A 10,857-nucleotide genomic window follows, 5' to 3' on the forward strand; every position below is an offset into this window, starting at 1 on the left:
CCAGCCGCCTCCGTCGGACTGCCCGGGTGCGGAGTGAGTGCCTTTGGGTCGGAATTTCTCCAGTGTCGCTCCCCGCTGCGAGGTGTTGCCTTGGGCAGGGAGCTGCGCTGTGCCGTTTGCTCCTCCGGCAGCTCCAGCCCTGAAGGAAGCACCTCGCATCCAGGAGAAGTAAGTGCGGCTGGGGGTGAGACGTGCTTTTTGGGGAGGACAGGGTGGCCATCCTCTCCAGGAGGCCTCGTTACTTCATCTTCTCTCACGAGTATTGCTAGAGACTTGGAAAAAGATGGGTCGCATCAGCACCATTTTAACATCTCGACTCTTGCTGGAAGTCCCAGAAGAAGTACGGAAGCAAGTCAACCCTTTCCCCTCTCTTTACTTTGGTACCATGTTTGTGAGAGTAACACGTGAATGGCTTTGAATTCTATAAGTTTAATGGGTGAGTTTTGTCCCTTCGGGGGCATTCAGGGAAAACCCAATGCAGGGGACCTTTCCTTGTGTACCTCTATTTCAGACAAAGGGTGCACATTCCCAGAACCTCTGGATATACAGAAAGGTATTGGCTAAATTAGCGACTTATGTATGCCAGCAGTTTGTACTTAAGTTTTTTCTTGCTGTTGTGTTAATTTTATTTTTTCCTGAAGACACTGCTTTTTATGTAGTATTTCGAAACAGGAAAAAAATTATCCCTTTTTCTTAGCCATGCATTCCTCTCAATGCCTTTCTGTTTGCTTTGCAACCCAAAATACAAATATTCCTCTCATGCGATTGTTGTTTTAGTAGAGATCGGGTGTTGCAACTTGTAGGTCACCATTCATGTAAGTGTATTTCTTTCTTCAGGTATAAAATAGGTGAAACGACGGTAGCCATGTACTGAATTACAGGTACTTTTCATGACAGATGCGCAGTTATTGATCAGAAGTATTTTGTTATGGATAGAACACACGTGTGGAAAACTGGCAAAATTCTGGTGGAGATGCATCATTTCGTTAACGGTGACCACTAAACAGAGGAATGCTGCTGAAAAACCACCAAGAAAAAACACTTGCTGTATGACCCCACAAGGCCTTCTTATGACCTGCTATGAACTGCCTTCCTCTGTTATCTCTAGTTTTCCTCACTGTTGGGTTAACTGATTTAAATCACTAAAATAGCAGAAAACTGATTACTAAAATGGCTGAATAACACTTCCAATTTAGTGAACTGAATCATCTTGTGGAAAGTGTTTGACAAGTGGCAGAGCCAGAACAAAGGGTGAGGAACAGAACTGACCAGAGGTTAAGGAGAGAAGGGGTTTGAATTTGGAAATCAGTGGGATGGGAACGCCTTGCCATTGACAGTAAACAGATAAGTCAGCTCACCTGTAGGTCAAGTTGCGGTTCTAAGAGAAAGCAAAAAACAAACAAAGAACCCCAACAGATTCTAGAATACATTTCCTAACAGAAACACCTTTTAAGAGTCCAAACTTAAGCAACCTACTTCAATCAAAAGGGATAACACTAGTTTTAACATAATTTGAGAAATGGATTGCTATTTATTCTGGTGTGTGGTCTTCAGATTTTTGTGAAACGTTACTAAGAAGTGGAAAATCACTAAAATTCAATGAATTACCTTTTAACACCTTACTTGCAGAGTCACTGAAAATAACAAGAGTTTTAAACTGCTTCATGTTGCTTGTTATTTTGAATTATGTTCCTTATCATATTGTTCATGTGTGAAGTATATTCAATTGATATATGTAAATGATATTCCCCTAGGACTTTTTTGGAACTACAATGTGTATGACAGAATTAATATTTAAATATGTGGAAGTAGTAGAAAATAAAAGGCTACAAGAAAGGATGATGATAAGAGCATGTTGCTTTGTGCTTAGTAAGGAACATATTGATGTTGAGAAAAGATGATGCAATTTTCCTGCGCTTCTGATTTTATAGAGGCTAATGTTGCTTCTTGGAAAAAAACCAAAACCTTGTGATTATAAATCTACCAAAGATTGTTCACAGTGAGAGAGAGAGACCACCTCTTTTCTTTCTCCCCTCCTCCTTCCCCTGACATCCAATCATTCTGGAGTCTTTTTAAGGTGGCTTTCACTGCCTCATCCTCTTGTAATGGAGGATTTTGCTGTGTACCTGTGAAAGAGATGTGTACAGTTCAAATTCTCTGAGGATTTACTTACCAGATTATCACATCTGACAGTTTTGATGATGGTTGTGTGGTGTGTTTTCTACCTTTAGCAGAAGCCATCCCTCCCTCCTATTCTGCCTCCTCTCCATTTTATTTCTGTCTCAGGAGCTATAGAGGAGAAAGTGAAAATGGAAATGCTTGGTCATCATACTCTTAGGTTAGGTTACAAAAAAATCAGGATGGAAGCAAAAATGTTGAGAGAATCAAGCCTTCATCAACTGGAGTGTTCTGATACAGTATCTCAAATTATTCACAGAGTTAGCTATACAGCATGATAGGAAGAAGAAATTTAGGAAAAGCTGTAATGAAGCAACCATGGAAAAAGGGGGGGGAATCAGTAAGACATTCTTTCCTTTCCTACCCTGTGAAATAAATTTCTACCTGGCAAAATGATCTTGTCAATGTATGGGAACAGTCATTCCATGCAGTGTTTTCCAAAATGTAACTGTGAATAGGAGCTGATGTTAATAATGCCCAGCAAACTTAAAAGCCTCATTTTCTCCTACCTCACCCAACCTGTAGATGTTTATCTGAGCAACTTAAATATAAGGTCTTCCCTAACTATCAAATTGTAAGTTTTAAAGTTACAAGTATGTTCCGTTACCTAAAAGTACCATTCTGATTTGATACCATCTTATATCCAGTGGCTGTTATGCTTTCAGACATGACTATACTATAGGTATGACTATACAAGACAAAGACAATGAAGAATCGAGTCCATCAACTATGATGAGAAATAACATTGTTTTGGCTGTTGATTGTTACAACAGTTCTAACTTGAAAAAGCGTTGCCAACAGCTTAACTACATGCACGCACAAGGGCAAAGTAAGACAACATCTCATTGGCGAAATAATGTAATTTCCTTATACAGGCAAGCTCTACATCCCTCTGCTGCCCTGGGGTGATGCCAAAGCGCAGACCCTGAGAGGGAGTCAGCTGTGTAGCTTTGAATCAGCTATGCTGTGCTGTCCAAGGAGGCACCAACAGGGAAAGGAACCTCCTCAGCACAGCTGATTAGCAATCGCAGGAATGGAGTCTTGGTTTCTCTCGCATTCTGTGCCTTTTCACTTTCTGATGTGCTTTGATTATTCTGTACTCCTCTGCTCGTTCTTAACATGGGGCTCCTTGTTGCCTGTCTTTCTTCACGTAAAAACTTTTGTCTGAGTTAGCATTGTATGAAATCCAAAAAGTGATGGTCCATCTTCTCTGTCTTCATCTGTTGTCAGTGGCCAAATACTATAAAATTGGTTGCAAATTTAGAAGGCTTTCTTTTTTCTTAAGCCTATGGAAATGAATTGTTGTAGTTCAATTACATTTAAAAGATCCAGTTTGGGTTCTTCGAGAGATTTGCCTTTAAGGCAAAACTGGCTTCTTAGCAATGTTGACCTTGTTGTTGAAATCAAAATTATAAAGGTCACAGTGCTCAATACATACTTAGAGTTCACTGTGCAGAAAACATCTCCTTGAAAAGGCAGCAATGAAGAAGCAGAATACACAAAATTTCCAACAAGATGTTTTGTTGCCTTTGGCTGTAGTGTATTCAAAAGTGTAAAACTAAACCTTTAAAAGAGAAAGATAAGGTTATTTGTCATTATTTGTGGGTCTGAATTTGTGTGCAATTAATATTCAGAAAGCATTCATGAAGATGGTAATGATTTTCGAAAGTGCCTTTTTTGTAGTATTAACAGTCATCCGAAACTTAATCTTGAAAGTGAACTACTGATTATTTTCTTGTTTACAACATTCAAGTTATTCTGTCGGGAAATGAGAAAATAGTATATGCTTTAGCTGAATAGTTGCAATAAAACAAATTACAAATGGGTAACTTCAGCACAGAATTAATATTTTAACCCATATGCTGAAATTTGTTAATATAAACTGTATAGATAATAAGAATACCAAATATGTCTCAGGAGTCTTAATGGGAAGAATCCATAAGATATTATTAGACTATGACCAGCTTTGTATATTGCATTTCTGTTTTTCGTTTGATCACGTATAAATCTTGCAATTCATCCAGTTATGGTTTGTGCTGGTGGTACTATAAGCTCTGCAGACCATGCAGCAATCTACCACTTATTTCTAAATTTATTTTCTACCTACTGTGCTGTAAATTTTTAAGAATGTGCATGGCTAACTAACTTTATAAAGTAGTGTACTAAGGCCTGCTGCAAAGGAGACAAAGACTGTTCTATTTCACAGAGACAGTGTTTCATTTATTTAACCTAAATTGGTTACCATTCTGCAGCAGATGCAGAACCTTAAACATATGTTTAAGTACACCCTTACTTGGAATCTATGGGATTTAAAATGTGCTCTATGTGTGGTTGATTAAAAATATGTGCTTGCTATGTATTATTATGATTTAAATCCATTGGAAGACCAGGTATATTCCCTCTCAAGGCACATTCAGTTCTTTCAGGGCCACATGGTGTAAAACTGTTCCATTGGTTTTAGCAGGATCATTTCTTCAAAGAAAGAAATGTCATTGGTTTTGTTTGTTTTTAATACAATACTGTTTATTCAGAAAAAATATATATGAATGAATATTTCCCAGGCACTTTTCTTGTGCATTATTTACAATTCTACTCCTTTAGTCAGTTGTTTACCTCAGGGAGCTGAGTGACTGCTTGTCAAGTAGCTGGCTTGCTTTATGCTGGCTTTTTGTTTGTCAGATGGCATGGCTACTTGGATAGGCTACCATAAAACAAGGAAGGATGTGTGTTTGTGGTGTGGTAGCTGCTTCACGCAAGTTGTCCCAAAGTGAAAATTTGTGTTTGCTCTGTCTTCAGTAGGAATAAAGTAAGACATTTACTGCAAAATAAGAGTGTTCACAGAGGCAATTACTACAGAGGAGCTAAAGTTGTATAAACCTCTACTCAGGCTACCTTGCAATGATTTATGTAAACATGCTGTTCTAAGCAGGGACTGCCAAACAGTCACCCAACTGCTCTGTTGTGTGTTCCGAGAATCTCATCTACTGCACTTCGTTTCTGATTGTTCGTGTCCCTGTGGCCCAGTCCTTGGGTGGTATTTCCAAAACTGTGTATAAAAACTGTAAAAGGGGCTAATGTTACAAAATCTGGAGTCCTTTGAAGACACTGAGTGTTTTTAGCTGCCACCTAAGTAAGCATTCTGGAGTACTTAGCCTGGAAAGAAATATTGTGGTTATGTGAGTATTAAATATGTTTGGTTTAGGTTTTCATCATCTCAGTGGCTTAATGATCTTGAGGCATACTCCTATTTTATCCTACCTCTACACAGGAGAGTTTACATTTTTTGTTACAGCTTTTGTTCTCTCTCTTCAGTTTGCTATCCGTTAAAAAGCAAAAACTTTGCAATATGTTTTATTTAGTTACACAAATCAATGTGAGTCTCTCCATTTTTCGCTTTCAAAGTCTAGTCATTGAAAGCCTACAGAGTTCAGAGATATATATACTTCCTTAAACTACTGGGTTAGAAATTGCTATTTTAACTAAGTAGTATATTGTTTCTTGTGTTGTTTCATGTGTTGGAGGAGGATATTCTTTTCCATATGACTCTTTCTGTGAATTGTGCATAGTATCTCTGATAAGGATGATGTCCTTTTAAATAAAATTACCTGCTAAAATCATCTTGATCCTCACAACTCCATAAATGGATGACTTTGATTATTATAATCAAGTTATGAATGTAAGACCAACCTGTACTCTTACTTTCTGTGAATTGATAGAAAAAATGTAGCCCAAACAAAATATAAACAAAAATTGGCAATATGGAGAATTGCCTTAGAATAGCCTCACAATGTCTTAGAATGATTAACAGAAAAACAAATAAAAAAGTTATTAATGGGGTGAGAGGGAAACACTGGCAGTAAGAGTTCTCACTTGAAAGCCAACCTTAAAGAAATTATATATTCAGTAAACAGAATTAAAAAGGTTCTTTGGAGTGGAAGGAGGCCTGAGTGTTTTGTGGTTTTTTGGCATTTATTTAAGTCCTGAAAAAACTTATCCATATGTTGTATTAAGAGATGTGACGCACAAAAACAATTAGCAGAACTGCACCCAGAGTGCCAAGAATATGTATTGCTGAGATACATTTTTAATATATAAGGCAACAGTTAAAAAATAGGGATGGGGATATCACGTCATGACTGGAGTACATGAGATCTCGGCAGGAGGCATTTGTAGCTGTCCTTGAGATAAACAGTAATGGGACAAGGCCATCGTGGCCCTTTGCCTGACTGGTTAAAAATAAACACTGCACACATTTCATATGCATCTCTCCCTTTAATGTGTGGGAGGAGAGAAAAATCCACACAGGAACAGATGCTCTCTTCTTGTCCCTTTCATGGCACCCTCCCAGGTTCTTATCCCTGCCCTTGGCTCAGTGATGCTACAGTCAAGGGAAAGGCCTCTGTTTAATTCTTAATCTCTGTGTGTTGGGAGCAGGTCTATGGATGTAGCTGAGGATTAACTGATTATTTTATATACTTATTTACTCATAATAAAGGAATAAATCTTGCATCTTGTGGATAATAAAAACAATTTCTCATTACTTTGGTAAGAATCTTGACAGAATAAAGAAAAAGGATCAAATCTGAATTCGGGGAAGTACCGTCCTGTGAAACTGATTCACAGCAAGGATACCTAAGTGAGAAAAAGTACCAAAGAAAATAAAGGAAAGAAAAATTCTAGGTTTATTCAATGTGACACACTTTATAAGACAATCAGAATTTTTTTTTGTCAAAACCAAATATATAGTTGTCCAACATTCTGTTTTGCGTTAGGGGTTGCTGGATTTGGTTTAATTTTTTTTCTCCAAATTATTTGCAAACTGCCAATGCAGCATCTGTCTTTAAGATGATGATTTATGGTGAAAATTCACTGACCCTCTACTGTAGGACTAAAGTGAAAGTATTCTAGCTAGATACTCTGAAGGTTTTGAAATGAGTATGGATATTTATTAATGCAACGTTCTGTGTTTTGGAAAGAGATTAACAGTGGCGCTTCAGTTGAAGAATTTGTCTGGCTCGCATCACATTACATTCAGATTGCATCTGAAATCTCTGATCGCTTTGTTTTGCCTTTGGACAGTCATTCAGAATGCTGGTCAGGAACGTTAAGGCCTTGTTGCACAGGTATATGGGCTCAGTGGTGGTGAGGCTGATTCTTCTCTTGACTTGAACTAAATCAAGTGAAACCTCTATTAAGCCAGAGGTATTGCTGCAACGCAAAACGAGCGTGAGAGGATAGTGCAGCACAGAGACTTCCTGCAGGCTTTCCTCTTATTAATTCGTTTCTTCTGTGTGAGGAACACAGAAGTCAGGTACAGTAGGACATTATGATGGCAGAAAGGGAATGAGGAAGTACCACTGTCCTGCTTCCTCTGCTAAGCAAATACAGATCTTTCTAATTACATAGTCTGATTTGAGATATGTGTTATATATTTCCAAAATATGTGTTAAGGTATAAATTACATCAAACATTTTGTGGTTTCATGTTGGGGTAAATACATATAGTCTTCATATTCAACTTCAGTAATATTTTTCTTGCTTTTGTAAGATTAAATATGTGTACACAGCTATTATTATTATGTGGCGATATTCAATAACTAAATTTAAATTTGTGCAGAAGGCCACACATTTAAAAATATAAAATCTCCATTTTGAATGTTTTTCAGTATGTCCTTTCTCTTAAGCCACTTTGTTTTTCACAGCCCCTTTCTAATTAATCTATAAAATATGCATGCCCCTCATACTCCCATCCACCAAGTTGCTCTAGGCCATTAGGGTCCTGGAGCTTCACATGTTGTGGCGCTTAGGGACATGGTTTAGTGGTGGACCTATCAGTGTTAGGTTAATGGTTGGACTCAGTGATCTTAGAGGTCTTTTTCACCCTAAATAATTATGATACTATATTTCATTTGCTTTGTGATAAAACTTTTCTTACTGTATCCCTGCGTTTTGGAGCCCTTTTATGCCTTCAAATCCTTCTTTAAGACTTTTGTTGCTCTTTGTGCTCATCTTCCCTTCATGCTTGTGTCAGGATAGAATCCATTGCCTAAGCAATCGCTCTCATTCCCACTCCTCGTCCCTGCCCTTCCTGAATTCATAAAAAGTGCTGATATGACAGTGAAGCATTCAGTCAGTGGTAGACTTCCTGAAACTGTGTTCTCTATGCAGTGTCTGTTAGTAGGAGTGACTTGCAGCAACAAATCTGCAGTGTGGAACAGAGCCAGAGAAACCATGAGGAATGAAAGATGTCCAGGTTAACTAAGCAAATTGGCTTGTACAGGGGAAAGATTGGAATGTGTGAGAAATTAAGATAGACTGCTCTTAAAAAGTGCAGAACCATGGTCAAGGGTTCTGTCAATCTTAATTTCCTACTGTTTTAATGCCATTTCTTCCTTTCTCAGGCATCACTTAGGAAGTCAGTGATAGTGATACCAGTTATCTGCCACTACTATATTAGGGAGAGGTTTCTTCCAAAATGATAAGAAGTGATGTCATTCTCTTAATAGAGTTGTCACTAAGCGTCAGAATCATTGTAGTGACTCGTAGGACTCAGCATTCCAGCAAAGCCATCAGTGCAAACTGAAAATCTTTTCAGTTTGCATGCCAAAGATTATCATAGACTTTGAGAAGTATGAAAAAATTGGAGTCTGTTCCATGGAAATTCTGCATTCCAGAAAGGCAAATCAGTACAAAATCAGTGAGGAGAAAGAGCATGGTGATCCATGGAATTAGAAGTGTACAGTGTGAGTCTGGGAGCATAATTACACTACACAGTGAAGTATGGTATAGAAATAATTGATCTAACCACCACTAAACTATTTCCAGAAGTGAATTAGTACAGCCACGTTAGTTTGGCTTTGAATACATGTTGAAGAAGACTGGCTGTCTTGGTGACAGGGCACATTGGTTTGAAAGGAATGTGCTAACACATCTGTACCGCTCTTAGAACAAGGGGCATGCGGGTATAGAATGTCCACAGTGTCTGCACTGACTGGCGTGGTGTCCCAGTCAGCTTGGACCTCTTCACATTGCATACCATGTTGTAAGAGAGCTGTGCTGTAACAGAGCTTGACTTGATAAGCCAAGCAAAATGAGTATTAACAAATGATACGATTCCTTTCTCTGAATGTACCACCAGAGAGGTAAAGCTCTGTTTAAATTAAGGGACTGTGTTAAGAAAGAGCGTTAAGTCGTTGAGTGACTAGGAATACATTAAGTCTAAAAATCAAAATGAATTTTCTGTCAGGGCAGAGACACCTTGAGACTGCCATGTAATCGAGGGGCTTTGGTCAGCTTCTGAAAGGGATTGAGTGATATGACTGCAAGTGTAAGAGTTGATTATTTGCAGTGATTCAGGAGTTCCCTTCTAGTCCTGTGTTCCGATGTCTCATAATTCTGTTCAAGTGGCACAGTCAACAATATATTCCACTGTTGAATCATCTGGGAAGAGCAGGGTCCTAATTATAACCTTGTGGAGTTGTATTCTTCTTTTATCTTTCATGCATTTATTATCTGCATATATTTCAACTATTTTCAACTAGTGTGTGTGTGTGTGTATATATATATATTTATTTCAGTTAACACAGTTGAGGTGTGAAAGGAGTGATTTGTCTGGTAACCAGAGTATATAACCTTAAAAATGTGTAGGGAATTAGGCTTCTTCAGTTGTACATTTAATGAAACAATTTTGTTTCATCTTGTTTCTTTTTAAATAGCAATGATAGAACCAGGGAGGTCCTGATTTCAGTCATTTTAGTCATTAGGTTTTGAGAACTGCTGAATTCAGCCAGATGACAAGTCTCCCTAACCTAGTAGCTAGATACTTATGGAAAAACATGTCTAGAAGCAGTCATGCTTACAGTGATTTTTCCATCATGTCCTTCTAGCCTTCAGTGGCTAGGAGACTCTTTTGTTTAATAGTTACTGCTGACCTACTGAATAGAACTGCTGAATCAATGAAGTCGTGATTTTTTTGATCCATGTACAGTTTGTGCCTCACAATATCTAATGAAAATTAGTTTAATTTATTACTACTGAAAAAAGCATGCCTTCCAGTATTTATATTATGAAAACTAGTGAATAACAATTCCCAGCTTACCTTTTTACCAAAATCCATGACTTAATACATTGCTGTCATATTCTTCTTTACATATTTTTCTAATTCTACCATAATAACCTTTTTGATAATGGAATGACTAAAACTCCATAGATTATTCATAATGTGTCTGTGGCCTGAGTGTTTACAGGGCAGATTTTTCATGTTTTTCTCTATTAATTTTTGAATAATTCCTAAGTTTGTTTGCTTCTTTAAGCACCAGATGTTTTCAGATTTCTTTCCTGGTGATACTAGCACCTTATGTATATAGATATGTGTGTACTTTCTCTTCCTCTCTTGATGTGCATTGCACTTAATGGCACCAAATAGCCTCCGGCATTTTATCACCCATTCAGTATTGAACCAAACTCTAAAGCTTTTCATAGCCAGCCCTAGATTTTCTCAGCCTAATAGTTTTGTGTCATCTGATTTTTTTTTCTTTGTCTTATTATGGGTGTACTTTTCCACATTGTTTATGAATATATTGAAGGGCCCTCATCTCTCAGTCGAGCCTATGTCAGTGAATCCTGAGAAAGAATACAACCAATATAAAATCTGACCTGTAAAAATCACTCTGCTTTTTTT

The 10,857-nt window shown here is 37.8% G+C and overlaps 1 long non-coding RNA gene across 1 annotated transcript; it reads left to right on the plus strand.

The window, feature by feature from the left end:
- The first annotated feature begins 16 nt into the window (after nucleotides 1-16).
- LOC113964186 lies at nucleotides 17-1,837 on the plus strand. Its single transcript, XR_003533089.1, has 2 exons — nucleotides 17-436; nucleotides 898-1,837. It is a non-coding gene; the product is annotated as an uncharacterized LOC113964186 (long non-coding RNA).
- The last annotated feature ends 9,020 nt before the right edge of the window (nucleotides 1,838-10,857 follow it).

The sequence above is a fragment of the Neopelma chrysocephalum genome, unplaced genomic scaffold, assembly GCF_003984885.1.
Source record: "Neopelma chrysocephalum unplaced genomic scaffold, ASM398488v2 Primary Assembly neopelma1_26, whole genome shotgun sequence".
In the NCBI taxonomy this organism is placed as follows: domain Eukaryota; kingdom Metazoa; phylum Chordata; class Aves; order Passeriformes; family Pipridae; genus Neopelma; species Neopelma chrysocephalum.